This window comes from Melopsittacus undulatus, chromosome 9 (genome assembly GCF_012275295.1).
Source record: "Melopsittacus undulatus isolate bMelUnd1 chromosome 9, bMelUnd1.mat.Z, whole genome shotgun sequence".
NCBI classification, from domain to species: domain Eukaryota; kingdom Metazoa; phylum Chordata; class Aves; order Psittaciformes; family Psittaculidae; genus Melopsittacus; species Melopsittacus undulatus.
Window position 1 is genome coordinate 37,588,825 of NC_047535.1, and position 18,835 is coordinate 37,607,659.

General features: G+C 47.6%; 1 protein-coding gene across 1 annotated transcript in view; it reads right to left on the reverse strand.

Moving 5' to 3' along the window:
- CACNA2D2 (calcium voltage-gated channel auxiliary subunit alpha2delta 2) overlaps positions 1–18,835 on the reverse strand; it is a 206,819-nt gene that overhangs the window by 105,189 nt on the left and 82,795 nt on the right. The gene's annotated exons all lie outside the window — the stretch shown is intronic.

Sequence of the window (18,835 nt, forward strand, 5' to 3'; positions counted from 1 at the left end):
GAAATACAATGGAACATCACCTAAAACACAGGCTCTGTATGTAAGGCATGCCAGAAATGGAAGTACATGGGCAGCCAGCATTACACTGGCTGTTGATCAAAACCCATTTGTTTAATGGGGTAAAGAAGGACATAGAACAAAGGAAGAAAGAGGCACCAAACAAGAGATGGCCCAAGGAAAGGTCTCTAAACAGAAGAACAAATAGGCTTTGGTGCTCAGAGGGGCTTTAACTGCTCCTGCAGCTACTGGAAGGCAAATATAGCAGGGTGCAAGCAGTTCAACATGACCCAAGAGTGTGCTGAAACAAAACTCTTTGTGGAGGTGCACAAGGGGAGGATGAGAAGCAGTGGAAACAACACAGCAAATTCTAAACCAGTTACATACAGAACCTTGAGCAACTTGGTCTAGTGTGAGGTGTCCCTGACCATAGCAGGGGGTTGGGACTGGATGATCTTAAGGTCCTTTCCAACCCAAACCATTCTATGATTCTACGGTTGGTCAACACTGGGACTCAGAGCATAGGAGCTTCACCCTTGGAGATCCTCAAAGCTCAAGAGACAAGGCCCTGACTAACACATCTAACCATCCCTGCTTCATGCAGTGGCTTAGACCACAATCCTGCCCTAGTGCCCAGGATTTTCAGAACAGCTTTCCGAGCCCTGTTCCAGCAAGAATTTCACGCAACTGTGACCAAAGATGTTGTATCAGTGCAACCAGCTTTGGTGTGTGATCTCAGGAGCGAGGAGTGCATCACTAGCTCCATCATTAGTTCCTCCTCCTAATGAGGCAACCCACAAGCATCAAAGTATTAGCTAAGCAGTTAGACCAGAGCAGCAGCAGCGCAAAGGAGGTTCAGGTCCAGACTGCCAGAAGGCTCTGCCTGTGGAGCTGCTCAGCAACACTGTGTTGCTCCCATCCCAATCATCAGTCACAGCAGAAAGCAGAAGGCATGAGAAAAGGCTGCAGGGACAAACTCCCAGCTCACAAGTTGTATCGAGCAGTGCAGCAAAACTGTGGTTTGTTCTGGTTTTCACTGTGTTCTTTTGTGTGATATGCGGGAGATGCTGTTAACCTGCCACTGATCTGCTGAGTAACCCATGTGAAGGAAAGGTTTACACACGAGGTCCTGAACCACACAGGAAGCACAGTGAGGTGCTTTGCAAGAGGGGTCAGATTTGGGCTATAAAAGCCTTTCAGGTCCACAGTGGAGGTGACACACTGGGGACTCAAGGCACTTTACAAATATCTATATCCTAACAAAGTCCTCTCAGTGTGGTTCGTCCCAGTGAAATTTGTTTTCTTAGAACCCTGAAAATGATGTTTTTTCTTGCTAGGATATCACAGCTATCCCTGGAGGTTAATTCTTATCTGCCCTCACCAGGGACAGAGGGAAGAAATAAACAGGAAATAAAACAGAATGTGAGATTATAATTCCTTTTGCACCCCAAGTGGGAGTGGAGAGCACTGCTCCATGCAGCACAAGAGCCTGTCTCCCTCTCGGGGGCACAGCCCCCCCCTGCTTTCTCTGCCCATGTAAATGGCAGCTGCACTGTGCTATGGATTAGGTAAATCAGCCAGTAGCTCTCTGCAGTGCCACTGCCCATCAGTGCCTGCTCCCACCTCACCAGCCTCAAGCCATCAGCAGTGAGTCTCATCCAGGAGAAGGCCTGCAGGTGTTGGATAGCACCTTGCAGTCATGAGCTCTTCCCAAGGAAAGGGTATGGCTGAAATCCCATCATGAAGCATTCTTCAGACATTTAAGATGGTCTCTGGCTGGCCAAGTCACTTAACTTACTCTCTCCTTCTCTAAAATGAGACAGTAACAGCAACCTCCCTAAGAACAACTGATTCCCAGGGCAGCCTGCTCCAGCTCACCATGTTTTGAGCAGGGATTCAACTGGATGATGTCCAGAGGTCCTGCTAACCTCAGTGACTTGGTGATTGACCTGTATTGCTGCTGTACGTTGAGGCACCCAAACGTGTCACCTGGATTCACTGGTACAACATCACACCCCTGTCCTGCCTGTTGGGAACTGAGCACACAGGACATAGCTGACTCCTCCAGTCTTGTCAGTACAGAGCCACCAAAAATACAGTACTACTGTGATCCAAGCTGCACTGAACTCACCTGCTAATCCCTGCATGCACTGCCATCATTTTCAGCCCAGGACTGAAGCAGCAGACTCTATCTAATTTGCCTTCATCAAGGATGAATTTTAGATAAAATTCAAACTGATTAATGAAGAGGAGGTTAAGCACTTCCAATCAGGGTGGCGAGAAAAGTGCTAGAGCAGTAAAATTGAATCCCAAGCTGTCTGTCTCTCTACACCTTTTAAAAGTGGATAAGCTGGGAGGACTCCTCTAAGCTGCTTCCCTGCATCCCTGTTACTGTGGATGGATGAGACGCACTGATGGTCCAAAGCACACTGGGGCTCCACCATAATATTCCTTTCCTGATGTCACAGGATCACAGAATCCCAAGGGTTAGAAGGGACCTCGAAAGATCATCTAGTCCAACCCCCATGTGAAGAGTCCCAGCACACTTCCCTATGGGATACCTAACACCAAAACCCATGTGCCATCAATAACATACAGTGAGAGCTTCCTTTCAAACTATTCCCATTTAAACTCTCCATTCTGGAACTCTGCCGTTCCTACCAGCCAGCTGCCAGGACTGCAAACAGCAACAGCACTGTGTGATGGGAAATACCTCGGTGGCTGCCCTGGAACATGTCAGCAGCTGTATTTTGCAAACCCTGGTGGAAGAGGCTTTACCAAAAGAGAAGAGCTGCAGGGCTCACTAACTGATCTCATCAAACACATCTGGGTAAGGCACCAGTGCTGTCCCTACAAGCTCTGCTGCTCTAGAAATTCGAGGGCCTGCTAGAAAGATCCACGACACCATGCAGTCAAGATGCACTGTCTGCATCATCCCCTGCACAATGAAGAGCAGGAAGCCTAAGGCTGAGCTGGTGACAATGCACATGCAAGTAGCACGGTGTCCATCTCTACGCTATGGTATCACACCTGCCTCGGACACATCGTGCCCACCTCTCAGGAGCTGTGGCAGCAGTGCTCTGATCTTTACAGAGCAGGAGGAGGATGGGAATCAACAATGGTCCCTAGAAAACCTGGCCTCCTGCCCAGCCATGCTTAGGAGCAGAGGAAACATGCTTCCTCCAGCAGCTCTTCTGCACTTCCAACACAACAGGACACAGCGATATTCAACTTGTCTGGGGTGACTGCAGCTCTCTGGAGAGATCTGAGAGCCTCTGCAGGAACTCAAGATGATCCACTTCTCTGCTGGTCCTCTGGGACATTCAACACTTGCATAGGAGAGCAGCCACAGCCTTTCCGCTCATTGCTCTGACAACGCTTGCTCACTTGATGGTACCAAACACAGACCAAGTGCCTGGAATCAAGCCTGCATCTTCCCATCACTATTGGCTGCACCCTGCACCCAAGCTCTGGAAGAACGTACAACCCAGAACTCCAGTAGCACTGCAAGATTTACAGTATGATAGCTTAACACAGTGATCCGGGGGGCGGGGGAACAATGAAAGAAAGAGAGGGGAAAAATACTTATGGGAGGAGCAAGGAGGAAAAACCTTCCATACAGGAAGACATCCACTACATCATGGCAAAGATGATGGTTTCCCAGCAGTAATGAGAGGATGGAGTAATACCATATTCCATGAACATGATGCATGCAAACTATGCTGTCCTTCAACTCCTATTCAAACTTGAACAGCAGCAAACTGAAACTCTTCTCAAAATTCTGGCCCTGCCTCTCTGACAGGGTCTTAAAGATATGAACAGCACAGCATTGATTTGGGTATGAAATACAGCATTTCTAATCCTCATGTCCTTAGGAGCACGCATACAAAAAGCAGGTGATGGTCTTTATTCTGAAGGACCCAGAGGAACTTCAAAGCCTAAAAGCAATTTTCCTCTGGATGGATCTCCAAGAAGCATTCATACGATATAACCATGCTGGGAGAAGTCACAAACACAAACATCTGCACCCATAGACAAAAAGCAGGATGTAGCGGATGTGTCAGCAGAACCTCAATCCATTGGATTTCATGGAGCATTTTCTCAAATATACAAGGACAAAAAGCCCATAGAGTCCTAAAGAAAACATCAAACCCAGCATAGCACAGTGTGATTAATCCAAAGGCAGCCCTGATGGTGAAACAAAGAGAGACACACTGGGTATCTTCTAGCTCAGATTCAACTGTATCTAACAGTTCAAACACACCTGCATGACAATACATACAATAACAATGGAACCAGGAGGCTGCATACAACAGATCAGTGAGGGACAGCAAATGATGGGCTGGGATCATCTTCATGCACCCACATTTCTCCACACTTATAACACATTTGTCAGATGTGTCCTAGAGCAAGCAAGGGGGAGCAGGAGGAGCTGAGGATCATCTTCCTCAGCACATGGTGCAGGGCCCATTTCACTGGAGCAAACAATGTCATCCTTCAATGCTTCCAAATCACAGCCATGCCTCCTGCACCTAAAAGGCACCCAGAGATTTTGAGTGTCCCTCAGTCTGGTCAAGCAGTGAAGCTGTTCTGAACCAGGCCCCAGGTTTGCACTTGGCAGAGGCAGAATTGAAGCAGAAATGATGCATCTTAATTCAAAACCAGGCAGAGCTGATGTGGATCCTATGCAAGGTCCCCTGACTGCTCTGGTGCTGGATGAAGAAGCCTGTGTCCTCTTTGTTAAGAGATATAATAAAGCAAAATTGCTGTCCTAAATATTACTAAAGCACTGGCTGGCATGTTTAATAAACCTTTCCATTTGGGTAAATTAGCACTCATCTGGACAAGTGCTGAAGTGCTGTTACTTGAAGGAAAAAAAATTCAATGCTCAGAGTCTAATTTAAATAATTATCAGCATATTTCTGCTCTGACTGTTTTGCTGAAATTACCAGGAGACTTGATGTAGTCTGAGTGGAAGTGCCTTTTGTCTGCATGTAATGTATTGACCCCATTTCAGGGAAGTTTTTGGCCCACTCTTTGCTGTGCTGAAGCACTTCACACCACAACCAGAAAGAACTTTATGGCTGAACACAGTAAAATCAATAACAACTGATCTACTTTATAGATCTTGAAAGGGACCTTGGTAAGTTACCTCTGCATGTTGTTCTCAGATCTGTGATAACCTCCTGCTGTTCCCTTGGGTGTCTGTCTGGGGACCATAAGCAAGACCAACACACTGGCTTGGAATGATGGTCACCCCATCCTGGCAAGTCAAACCAGGCTTCAGGCACAGACAAAAGCACTTGCTACAAGCCTGTGCAATAGTGGGATGTATGCTGAAAGACTTTAATATTCCCTCGAAAAACCAGAGTGTGGATATCAGGTTGGCAGCACCAAATGCTTCACCCTACAGACCTACTGCCATCCTACTGCTGTGCTTTGAAAGGGATGCAGCCTGCAGCATGAAGCAGCTACGAGCTTGAGTTTTAGGAACAGAACAGCCCTGGGGTTGCAGCACTGACCTGCAGCCACACTCTCAGCAGAAGACCTTGGTATGCAGCACACCAGCCAGTGTGTTATTTCTTGCAAGGAAAACATAGAGAAAACTCTTGAATTCTTTTTCTCCATTTTTTGTTGAGAAACAGTAGTGGTATTTTTGCCTTTTCTTCTGCTCTGCCTCCAAGATTTCCAGCAGAAAGTGTCACAAGATGATTTGTTCCCTTGAAACACCCCCTTTCCTGGGAGCATCACGCCTCCAGCACCACTGGTCAGGAGCACAGAGTTATCCCTCAGTGCTGGATGCTGTTGCTAGGGAGGAAGGTCTGCCCTGAAGAGATATAAAGGTGATGCTCTCACCTCACTCCCTGCTTCCCAGGCTGTGTATGCATTCAGCTAGTGATCCTGCCATCTGCACCTTATGGCTGCTGTGACGAGGCAAGCTTCCCTCCAGGGCACGTTCTGCAAGCCTCGCATCCACCAGCTCATCAATCCTTGGCTCTCATCAAAAGGCAAACTTATAAACAGGCCCAGACGCTTCTCTCAGGTTTAATGGAGGCAGCTAAGGAGCTGTGATCATTCGATGTTTTCCAATGATAGTGGTGATGCCTGAGGCCAGCAATAATATTACCATGAAATAAATCTGCAGTGATATAATTAGCAGGGATGCTATTATGGCGCAGGTTTCAGGGATGCTCAGCACAGAGGGAGCAGAGCAGCTACTCAGAATGGGACCTTGCAGAGGTTCTGGGTTTAAGTAGCGGTGGGAGAGGCAGAAAAATGCTAATATCAAGGCAGTTTGGGACTACCTGCATTAGTCTGTGTACAAAACAAACCTAGTTGCTAAGAGGCCAGGGGTTATGGCAAACACGGATCTGCACAAGTCTAGGAGTTAAATCCAGCTGATGCTCTTCTCACCTCTCCAGGTGCTGAGTGACTTTCAAATGTTTGTGGCAACATTCAAAAAAGCCAAGCTCTGACCAAGCCCAGGAGCTGGTCTGGAAGCAGGAGGTTGCTGCATCCAACCATCCCTCCCCAGTCCCTGATCACTCTTCTGCTTGCATCTCCGTACCACCCTGCACAGTGTGGTGGGCTGCAGCTTTCAGATGGAGCTTGCAAAGCAACTGCTTCTTCCAGCATCTAGCCTGCTTTATGGTTATGTAAACCAGGGTAGATGAAAGCAACACAACTTGAATGTCCAAGTTTGTTAGGAGGAGACGACTGCTGTTTGGCACACTGCATCAAATGACTGACGTGACAGAGAACAACATCCTGTTAACATTGTCATTGATGACCATTGTAGGGGGAGTTGGAACTTGATGATCTTAAGGTCCTTCCCAACCCTAACTATTCGATGATTCTATGATACAGATGAAAGGTAGACAGATAACAGCAGGAGCAACTAGGAGGAAAAGATGGAAGGGGCCAGGACGGAAGAAGAGATGCTACTGGTACCTGCAAGGTCTGGCTAATTAAAGAGTCAGCCCAGTGTTCTTATTTTGCTTGCAGATATAGCACTGAACATAGATAAAGGATATAACTGGGACAAAATGTTTTAGGAGCAATGCTTATGGGGGAGAGGCAGGAAGAGTCAACATGTGCTAGGATCGATCCTCAGTTTTGACACAAAATCCTTAGGGCATCTGTTTTAATGCCACATTCAGGAAACAACCAGCTGGGAAAGATGGCCTGAAGAGTTTTTGCCCCATACACATGGCACAGACTCATGAGCTGGAGCTTCCGTGCCACTGTCCACATGCGATGCCATTGCTTGATTATGAAAGGTGACAGGTTAGGGCAGAGTTTGCACCAAAATCAGGAAACCATCCTTTAAACCTGCTGGGCAGGAGGTACCCTGGAGGAACCCCTGAAGCAGGCAGCCTGCCCCAGCTAAGGCTCCATAATTCTTAAGTGTGTTTTCAAATCTGCAGTCAAACCCTACACCTTCCCTCTTTTTGGTACAATAAATTTTATCTTAGAATGTAATCTAGTAATAAAAATGGTTTAAAAATGATCTGACAAGCACTAGAAACCCCATTCCTTTTAGAGTGACAACTCTATTTACAGCCGCACATACATACATTCTGGTTTATATTCTACCTGCACTCCAGCCCCTCAAGATTTGGGATATATCCTTTCCATCCACTTACAAGAATCAATTTTAGCCATGAAAAAAGTTCGTCAGCAGGCAGAAGGAAGAAGAAAGAATCCTTCTAATGCTGGGGTCTCTGCACATCTCCCAGGACAGGGGCATGGAAGGACAAGCAGCATTCCTCTCCATTTCACATCTGTCTTACTGCCCTTGAGCGACCTTCCCAACTCCAGTGACCACCATGCAGCAAGCTCCACATGCCCACCCTGAATGGGCCAGAGCACTGCTTTTGCTTAGGGGAGACACGAATAGCTTGACACCATTATGCAGGGAGAAGATTTAAGGATACATCCAGCTCTTGCTATTTCAGAAGGGTGCATTTCACATTTTCTGCTCAAAACATTCACATTCAAAGGCTGAACTAGCTAGAGAACAATAGTGCCAAACCTAAGCAGAGCAGAGAGAAGGAGCTTTGAGCTCCAGGGAGATGTTATTGTAGCAACCATGCATGAAGGACACCTTGGAGCTAAAAGTCCCAGAACTTAATTAGGAAGCACAGCTCTTGTTCCTGGGTGTATGAAAGACAAAGTATGATTTCTTCAAGCCTCAGTTTCCCCATGCATAAAGCTGGAGCAGTCAAATAGATTTATCCTAAGGGAATTCATCCCTTGCTGGAATGTGCTTGGGAAGCCAAACTATCACCAGCTTTCCCTTTATCTGCTTTCCTGCTCATCCAAGAGCACAGCTGCTCACCTCCTTGTCCCCACCAGGGTTTCCCCCTGATACCCAGTGCCACAAAGCTCAACATCTGTAATCTTATCCAACGTCCTCAGCTACAGGCACCCTCTCAGGGACATCTTCATTCGTGCGAGGACAGGGAGGCATGGCTAGGATCAGCAATAGGAACAGCACAGCCCCGTGTTTGCTCCCTATACAATTAGCAGATATAAAAGCTGTGCCATCTACTGGCGTGCAGCATGAAACACTGCTCCCCCCCAACCCCAGGAAAGTTGTTGCTACAGCAGCTCTTTGTGTACAGCCGAGGTGAGATTTCAACTCACACCTCTTACAAGTGATGCACACAAAAGGCAAACACAGGGCAGCCAAAGATGATCGTTCGTTTTGCAGCACCAAAGGCAGGCGAGGGGCAGCAGACAGGCAGCCCTGCTGCTGTTCACAGGAGCCCTCTGTGACCATCCCACTCCTAAAGAGTTGTTCAGTCACAGTTCTATAAGGAATTCTGCTAAAGGAATTACCAGCTTTACTTTCATGTCCGCAGGAAACCCCCACCATTTAGCCTGAATTCCCATTATAATGCTTAAAGCTGTGGGAGGGCATTTTGTCAGGCACAAATACCGACCCACAGCTGTGAGTTGGCACTTCCAAACCCATGTGGAAGGGTCCTTCCACAGCCTTTGCTGCCATGCTCCTCGGCTGCTTTCAGGGATATAGCACACCTGGATCAGCAGCGGAGGGACAGAAAGCAAGGACATAAGTAGGATACCAGGCCAGAGCAAGGGTGGCTCTGGAGGCACACAGAGCCCAGGCTGGGTCACAGGTCAGCCCCGATGTGCCCACAGCCCAGCTCCGGCTGCCAGCTCCCCCAGTTAACCCAGTTCCAGCCCTGCACATCCCAGTTCCAGCCCCGGCTGCACAAGCACCATGCTGCAGGCAGGTGCACGATTAAACATTCCTGCTCCATCCCTTCCATCTTGCTTTCACTTCAGATTGTGCCTATGTACACTGACAGATTTTTCATCACAAAGCTGTATTAAGCTGCTTTTTAATTGCATTTTGAGCGACCCAAGGGCCAGCAGGCAGAAAAAAGGGCACTTCATTTTTTCCAAGGAACATTATTTGTATTGTAGAGGCAGGAATGGTTTTCATTAATCCCCAGCAAGCAGACAGCTTCCATGCAGCACGCTGGCTGCAGGGGCAGCTGGTCCAGAGGACCGGGATGATTTGAGCATCCACTGGAATACCACAGGCCCCCAACAACTCCTCTTCAAAGAGCAGATCACAGGCTTTGGCACTAAACTTGCATTAAATTGATACAATCTCTTTAATGTTATCTCTGGCTCTTTATCACATTTGTATGTGCAATTTACATTCTTGTCTTTTTTTAAATTAAGATTTGCTAGATCCTTATCACAGATATTTTACACATTGTTGCAGTGTCACTCAAACGTTTAATGGACATCAGCTGCTCTAGGAATATATAATAGCTCCTTGCTATGGGGTAGGGCTGGATGCTGATGGCTTTCAGGCTCACCCCATTAAAGCTTCAGGGGGTGAAAAGCAAAGCTATGTGGAGCAGGAAGCACAGTGCCTACTGTACATCACATTACAAGACAAGGAGCACTCTCAGGTGCCAGCTCTCGTCTAACAGCACAGCAGCACTAACCCAAAGTCAACCAAAATGCTTACTTACTACACACACCATCGTCATGACCACCTCCTGCTCTTCACCTGCTGCCATCCCTGCCATCAAGCCACAGGACACTCACACAGAGACCTACCAAGATAAACTGTGCCCAAGCTGATTTGGGTTTCGTGGGCTGCAGAAGGAGACTTGCCAAATGCATTTTCTGTAGGAAAAGGCAGCAGGATTTGAGGAGAGTTTTTGAGACAAAAAGCTTCATGCAAGTCCATTAACCTCCAGGACCAAACCTCCACCCCCTCAATCATTAGAGTCTTTAACTTCACTACTTGTCTGTAAACAGAGCTATGCAAGTAATTGATTTTTAGTTCAACTAGGGGATGAAACCCTTAAAAAACCATAATCCTCAATCTACCTGAATTGAATTCAAAATGATTCAGTTTTTCAGCTGAGGTCCATTATTCCTATTCAATATAAGAGCCTTCCATCCCTGATGATGCATTTCCAACGTTCAGAGGCAAAAAAACATGAAACAAGAGAATAAATTGGTGGGAGCCTTTTCTGTCCAAGATTTTGGGCTTCAGAGAGCTCGTCGAGGATGTACAGCAACATGGAGAGCAGGGGCTGAGCTCTTGAGGACTAAGAGCAGATTCCTAAGCAGAGAGGTACACAAAACCAGGGGCAATCCTGTGGAAATAAGGATCCTTCCCTTGCCCTCTCCCACATGCACGGATGACACAGCCACAGGACAGGGCGCAGAAACAACTTTAGCCTCCACACTTCCAAGGAAATGCGTTTTCTCATGCCAAAATTAACCAAGGAAATTCAATAAATCCCTTTCTTTCAGTGACATGGTTTGTTTTACTGTGCTATCCTTGCAAACACATCTTCCCAACCATGTTTAAAGGCTGTTTTGTAAAGAATTAAATGGCAATTGTCTTCCCTAGCACAAATTCCCTCTGAGACCCTCTCCTCTATTGCATCACTAACCATTCTTATATCTGTATCTATATAGATGAGTTAGTCTTACCCATCTTATTTTACCTTTTTAGCCATCCCCAGGTGCATCCCCTTAGTGCACAGAATAAGGCAGCCCTGCCAGGCTTCAGGATCAAGAGGATAAGGACCAAGATGACAGACCTGAGCTATGAGACAGCCAAGAGCTACAAGTGCTGCAAAGCCCTTGCGAACACTAATGGTCTTCGTTACCTCTAAGAGCACTATTCCTGTGCTGAAGAAACCAGTAAGAACTGGAAAATAACATGCACACTGCTGTCAAAATACACAACATGGTTTTAGGAAGGGAAGTAAGACACCCTTTAAGGAGTATTTCATCCTTCCCTTCACTTGGTATCAGAGGTCTCTGAGTTCCTCCCACTGCAGGGTGCAGAGTGCAAAAGCCAAGGCACGCACAGTGGTTGAACCCTCAAAGAAAGGTTAGTTCCCATTAGAAGGGGTTCATAGTCTTCCTCCCTGTGTGTGCAAAGCAGCCCAGCAGCACATACTGAGCCAGGGCAAGCTCTGCTGAAGCTAAAAGCCCAGCTAATGCTCCCAGCACTGCTGTGTGACCTGAGCCCATGAACCTCAGCCCTGGCTGCAGCACAGGCACCGGCAGTGTGCTGCAGCTCCCCTTGATGTGCCCTCCTCAGGGATGAGTGCAACGCATAGTACCTGCCAAAATAAAGATGCTCTGAGCAGGGAGGAATCTATGAGCCTAAAATAAATCCCTGGGTAAAGGCATTGGGTGTAGAGCTGAGTGGTACAGACCTGGAGTGTGAGAAGCAGTGTAAGCTCACCTCCTGGCTAATGGCTAGCTGCATGGGACCACAAGGATACTGCAGTGTTCAGGAGGGGGAAAAATCACAAACCTGTTGATTTGCACAGGAAAAGTAAGATAACTCCAATTGGAGACCTATACTAAGAGACATCAGCTCATTTGCAGAACTGGTTTTGTCTCCTCTTATGCTCCAGGCTTTGAGAGGGCATCCCAAAAATCCCCCTGAGAGGTCTCTACCGTGAACAGCAACTGCCCAGGCTTCTTACAGCAAGTACCCAAACCCAACAGCCTCAACCTGCCAAGGCAAGAGAGGACACAGGTTTCTTGCTCTTTACCAACAGCCACCCAAGCCCACAGTGCCTGATGGCTGACGGTCTGCATGCATGCTAGAGACCTGCTATAGAGACTTACTGAATACTTTATCAGGTCAGCAGCATCGCTTTTCACTCCCCCATCCGCTACTTCAGATGCATTTGTGGTACTGAGCCCATACCTTGTACAGGTGCCTATAGATGGGATCATCCAACCTCCAGCATGCACGGTGCTGGAGGAGATGCAGCAGAGCCCCAGTGTCCTCACAAACCTCTGCTGCTGCAGGGTGCACCAAGCAGCTTACAGAGTTGTAAAGCCCATTGGGCTGGGCTGCTGCCAAGCGCTCATGGGAGAAGAAAGGGAAACCTTCAACATAATCTGCATGAAAGTGCAGGAAGCCCTAAATCGTGTTAGTGCTATTAAGAAAGCTGGTTACATCGCTTGGCAAACTGGCCCAATACAGTTTTGATAGACTTGTTACAAACATCTGATTGTCCCTGATTAGATTAGACAATAAACCCTGTCCTGGTGTGCGGACATTGTGTGGTTCCCCTCTGCAATCTGTGAATTAGAATCCCAGACCTGGGAGATTGGATTCAAATTGGATTAATGGAGGAGGTCCAGCACAAGAACTAATTGCAAGGCAGGAGAAGAAACACACACACACACACAACTGAATAAATACATACATACGTGAATACATAGGGACAGGCAGCCAGGGCCTGATTAGGAGCAAATTAAAAACAGAATTAAAAACAAAAGCCACCAACCAATTTGCAAAGCAGCAGGAAGAGGGATGGATTTGTCACTGTGAATTAAGCACAGAGATCATACCCTTAAATGTTTTGTACTTCAGAGTACACAAGGCTTATGTTGGTTGTGGTCCTTCCTCCATGAATGGAGTTGCTCCTGTCCATGGCCACGTGGCTGGAACAGGGTGAGTATGCATGGGGCAATGAAGCCCCACATCCCACCACAGGCTGCATCTGAGCTCACCTGAACTACCTTTGTTCCCTCTTTCCTCCCCCACTTTGCTGTCTAGATAAGATGGGTAACATACCCCTCAGCTTGGACACCAGACTGGGACCCAGCAGGCCAGGGAGTGACCCCTTCTGTTCTTCTGCCATGGCCAGAAATCCCCCACCAGGTAAAATCCAGGGCCATAGATCACACCGCAGCAGGAAAACCCACCAGGGCCACGTGTGCAGAACCGCATGGTGCCACCCAACCTGAACCCCCATGCACTGCAGCGCAGGAAGGGCTCTGTCTCCTGTCCTGGGATCATCCTGTCCTGGGATCATCATGTCCTGGCAACATCCCCAATAGCAAAGGAGGAAAGACAAAGCTGCTGTGCCCACACTGCTGATTCCCTACCAGCCCATGCCACGACAAAGGTCAGTGCTGCCAAGGGAGGAGGGAGTGGGGAGATGCTCTGAACTGGGCTGAGAGATGCTTTGCTGCATGCCAGTTTTTGCAGCTCTTCAGACAAATGAAACCTTTTATTGTCCCTATCAGGGAGCAGAAGAGCCGATAAACACTCTGTTCACCACATACCTGCGAGAGGAATCTCAGGGCTATCAGAATTGTTAGAGGGATAAACCTGTCCAGTTAAATCTCCTCTGCACTCTTGATATATGCTTGTGCCAGACGTAAACAGAGCTTGGAACCTGTCCCAGCTGAGCAGTAATGCACTGAGCACTGAGCCGGGACTAAAAGCACAACCGGCCTGAGCTCCTACCCTGCTGACCAGCTCTCACCCCCAAGGAGCTGGCTTGCTAAATACTTCATGGTAATGCACCAAACTCCCACCTCACCTCCATCTGAGGATCCTGAAGCATGGCCAAGTACTAACTGCACCGTCGTATCAGAAGGAACATGCAAGGAAAAAATGCCACTAAGTGGGAAACCCCCAAATGAGGGCAGGTGATGGAAATCAGAGACAAAGCTGAGAAGTTTGGTTAAGGCAGTATAAAACCCCAAGCTTTACTCATTTCCAGATCAATCATCTTTGCCATGCACCAAATCCCAGCTCTTCCAGCCACCATCCCTTAGGATCCAAGGTAAAGGAAGATGGGAATACCAGACACCCACAGCCATGTTCAGGCTTTGTAGCCACAGAAAACGCAGCCAGGCATCCCTGCAGCATGCTTTCAAAACACAGAAAATACCCAGTCTTGTCCTTTGCATTCGTTTTTCTGTCAAAAGAAGACATCTAATGCCAAGTGTAGGCTTTCCTACAGGAAAATCTGAAAGCCTTCAGTGAAATGTATTGTGAGCTTCTACACCTTAGCTGAAGGAACAGGAGCCTTGAACCCTTCTAACAAAGCCATCCTTTCTGCTAAATGCTTATTCCACACTGGAGCCAAACATACAGCAACAAAAAACAGAGAATCACAGAATGTTGGAAAGGACCTTAAGATCATCCAGTTCCAACCCCACTGCCATGGGCAGGGACACCTCACACTAAACCATGGCACCCAAGGCTCTGTATAACCTGGCCTTGAACACTGCCAGGGATGGAGCACTCACAGCCTCCCTGGGCAACCCATTCCAGTGCCTCACCACCCTAACAGTAAAGTATTCCTTCCTTATATCCAATCTAAACTTCCCCTGTTTAAGTTTAAATCCAAAATTCGCAGTTAAATTCCACAATAGCAGAATAAACAAACCCCACAAACATTTTTTTAACTACTGGTAAGTGCTGTTAGTTCTCTCATCACCAGTCATGCAAGGTGCACCAAGCCTACTACACATACATCTATCTAGGTAAAACACATACATGCACAATACACATTATACATTCTCCCAGATATGAAATGCCATCTCACTGCATTCCTGCTCAACACATGGCACTGCGCACAGCTGAGGTCCACTGGGAAAATATCAAACTTCACCTTAAGTCAAAAGATTCTGCCTGTGATGTACAATATGCAAAACTAAAACAGCTCTTTGGAACAAATACTTGCCCAGCCATGTCACCAGTGTCCCATGGGGGCAATGCCAGAGCCTGCAGATTCGTACCATCTTTTATGGATCAGGAGGCCTCTTCTTAGAGATGGGGAAGACCACCAGCACAGACAGGAGTGTTTAGGCTGGTCACGGTGAATAAATAGTTCACCTCAGGGCATAACCCACTCAGTAAGCTGTGGGATGTGCTGCTCTCTCAAAGCAAATTGCCTGTGGTTAAGTATGTGAAGGATGAAGCAGTCAGCATCCAAAAGCAGCCTTTGCAAGAAGTGTATAAAAAGTGGAAACAAGCCTAAAACATACCTTAGGATCTAAAATTTCCATCTCTCAGCCTCCTCCTCCACCAAATCACAGCTTCTCCCCATTCTGCAAAGCTTCAGGCAAGGACAGACTCGGAAGTGTCACTCACACACTTCCCCTGGTATTATAAACGAATCAGGTCTGGAGTGCCCATGGCCTGAAGGAGAGGGGGAAATACCCTCCTTGATCCTGCACCACCAGCAGTGCCTCCACCTGGGCCCCCAGCACCTTTTCATTGCAGAGGTGCTTTTGAAGCAACAGAAGACACTCCAGAGGTGCTGAGCTTGCACAGCAAAAGTGGTGCAGAAACCCCTCAGCCACACTTCCCAAAGTCTTTCATCACCTCAGCAGCCCCTCTGCCACTCCTTTGCTTTGATCCATGTGTTTGGCATTGCCAGCACAGGTGAGGAAGCAGGGCTGGGCTGCCAAGAGCTCCTCGGTGCCCGCAAGCAGCAGAGCTGGGGCAATCAGGGACATGGTGTGGCATGAAGAACAGCTCTGGTCTACTTGCAGAGCACAAGGTGGGAATGGCAATAGCACAGGCAAGGGAAGAAGAGATTCCCTTGTGGTCTGGGCACATGGAGAAGCCAAGGAGCTGGATCTGATGACAAGGGAGGCTCCTTTCAATGCCTTTTACCTTTTCTACTTCCTTTCCCTTCTATGGAGAATGTTCTACAGCTCATCTTCACCAGCCCCACCAAACAGCCACTGAGGCTCTCACTGTGGGTGAACTGGGGGATCCTAGAAAGGCTACACAGAAAGAAAAGGAAAGAGAGAAAAATGCTCCTTGGGTTTGGGAACCCAGAGGCAGAAGTTGCCTGTGCCCACTCCCAGGTGATGGTTTTGATTTGGTTCACTCAGTGCTCCACCAGCATCAAACTCTAACATCTGGTCTCCTGAACAAGCTCACCCAAGAAGCCCTAGCTTGCACATGTCCCTCTGGGCACATAAAAAGGCAAGCAGGGGTCTGAACATACTAAGAGATTGAAGAAGAAACAAGAAATTTAAGTTAGAAAAGTGGCAAAGAGTCTGTTTGGCAACCAACCAACCAACCTGTTGAGGTCTAGTCTCAGGTGGTGTTGAGCCACAAGCCAGCCAGCTGTGATTCCCAGCATATGGAAAACACAATGGGGATTTGTGATGTGGCAACCTGCCACCTTGTTCCTTTTCACACATGAGGGAAGACGTCTGTCTGTCTTAGCCCTAACAAGGGCAAGCTCAAGAGCATGGACAAGAGCAGCCCCTTAAAGCACCTGGTTGGGAACACATGTCTTGTTTTCTTACACCTCACCTGTAGCAAGATCTCTGAAACTTCTTCACAATGCAATACACAGGGTAAAAGTTATGTCAGCTCCTTCAGGAGTTACTCCACCTCAGCAGTACCTATTACTTCCACTTCATATGAGCTGTATTTTTGCTAAACCTTGGGAATAAAAAGCAGCTGGAACTACAGAGCCCAAAGGAGACTGTGGGGGCAGGCTTAAAACAATGAAATCATCATAGAGAAAAGACACTGCAGGATCCTGGGGAAAAGGGCAGTTAGTGCAAATCCCTGTCAAACAGAGGCCTGGATGGGACAGAGGTACAAGTCCCCCAGGACCCAAATGTGGATGCTCTTTTCTAGTGCCAGCTGGAACAGTGGGGATTGCAAAAGATCTCCCTAGGAATTTTCCTGTCCCGTGATGGACTGTCATCAGTTACAACGGTCTGGAACAAGAAAGGAGGGACAGCATCCAACCAACCAGCCCCCTGTAGAGGACTTCTTTCAGTAAGCAATTGCCCTCTCTGTACACACACATACCCAGACCTGGCTCCAGCACCCCAAAATGCACATAGGGAATTAGTGTCCTGCTAGTCCTGTGCCATGAGGCTGCACCAGGGCTGTCAGGGCCAGACAGATGAGTTTGGTTTCTTGTGCTTGATTTCTGCTTCTTAGAAATGCAACACACAAGGCAAGATACTATGTATTATTAATCAATGCTCTGCACACAGTTTAACTTTAATAAAGACATATTAATATTTTCACTTAGAAACAAACAGGCTCTTTGATGACTGGATTGAATCACCATCTAATCAGAACGGCACTCTTGAACTATGCATCCATCACACGTGCCCAAAGGCTGACTGGCACCTTCCTACAAAGCCCCAAAGCACAGGCAACATCACTTCTCTCTTCTGCAGCAAGGGAGACAGGGATGCATCTTTTCTGTAGAGTGAGCACATGAGTGACCTGGCAATTCATACATCGAGAAGAGGATCCATTTTCCCCTCCTCACCTGCCCTGGCTGATACATGGAGTCCCACCTGACTCAGATGCTGAAAAATACATTTCAAGAAGTCATCATCACTGTTGTGAGTCATGAGAGAAGGGGAGGAAATTACTCCAGGAGAGATGATTCAACTAAGGGGAGAGCTGAGGCAGAAGAAAACACAGGATGGAGAGTGGAAGAAGCTGTGGGAGCCCCACTGCTTCAGAGGAGCTTAGCACGATGTGGAAGAAATTCAGAAGATCCAATTTCTCCTCCCCCATCAACTTCCCCTTTTCCAGATCTTGTTGGCAGTACCACCAATCCTGCATGGCAAGAATCTATGTGCAAGCTGGATGTAAGAAACTGCTCCATCCAGAAACTGCACCCTGAAGGAGTCCCCTTAGAAAGGACTAATCCAGGTCAATAGATCATTGTTCCCCAAGTGCTCATTACCTAACCAGCACTGCCAGAATCACTCCTTTGTGTCAAGTCCAGCATCAGCTGAGCCCTTAACAACACATCAACCGGTCCTGCCCAAACCCAACAGCAAGTACTTGAGAGGACTCTATGGCTCCTGTGCATGAAGCTCTTTCGTGGCTCCCAAGCCCCTTTGCAGTGGGGAGGATATCTCTGTCTCTCCAGGAAGGCAATTACTTGTCTCTTCCCCAGCAGCAGAGAATGCCATAGCAGAGCACAGACCTGCTGTCACCTGGCTCCACTACAGATAAGATGATTCATTTTAAAAGGAGCATTATAGAACAGGATAGTAGATTGGAAATGTGTGAACCCACAAGGGCAACTCACACCCAGAGTCACAGGATTCAAGTACCAGGATTCAAGTACAGGATTCAAGTACCAGGCACTGGCACAAACATTTCAGCATGTCCTCCCCTCAATGGGAAAACCCCCACTTGTCTGAAACAAGCCCATGAGCTATTGCAGGGACACTGCTCCCATTCACCACACCTCAGTTCAATGAGTGGGTCAAACTTGCTGCCAGGCTTTTGCTGTCACTTGTATACTTACTGCAGAACCTTCAGGTGCTCCCATGATGGTGGGAGGAGATAAAAAAGCAAGACAACTCCTGTAGTAGATCCTCCTGTGATATGCTCTCACCTCACACCCCAGACACACTCCATATGAATATGTAACTGCAGTTCCCAGAAAAGGCCACACAACCACTGCAATTACTTTGAAGCTGAGATCATAAGGCTACACCAGCATCAACCCTCTTCTTTAAACTGATCATATCTCTCTAAGGAGTG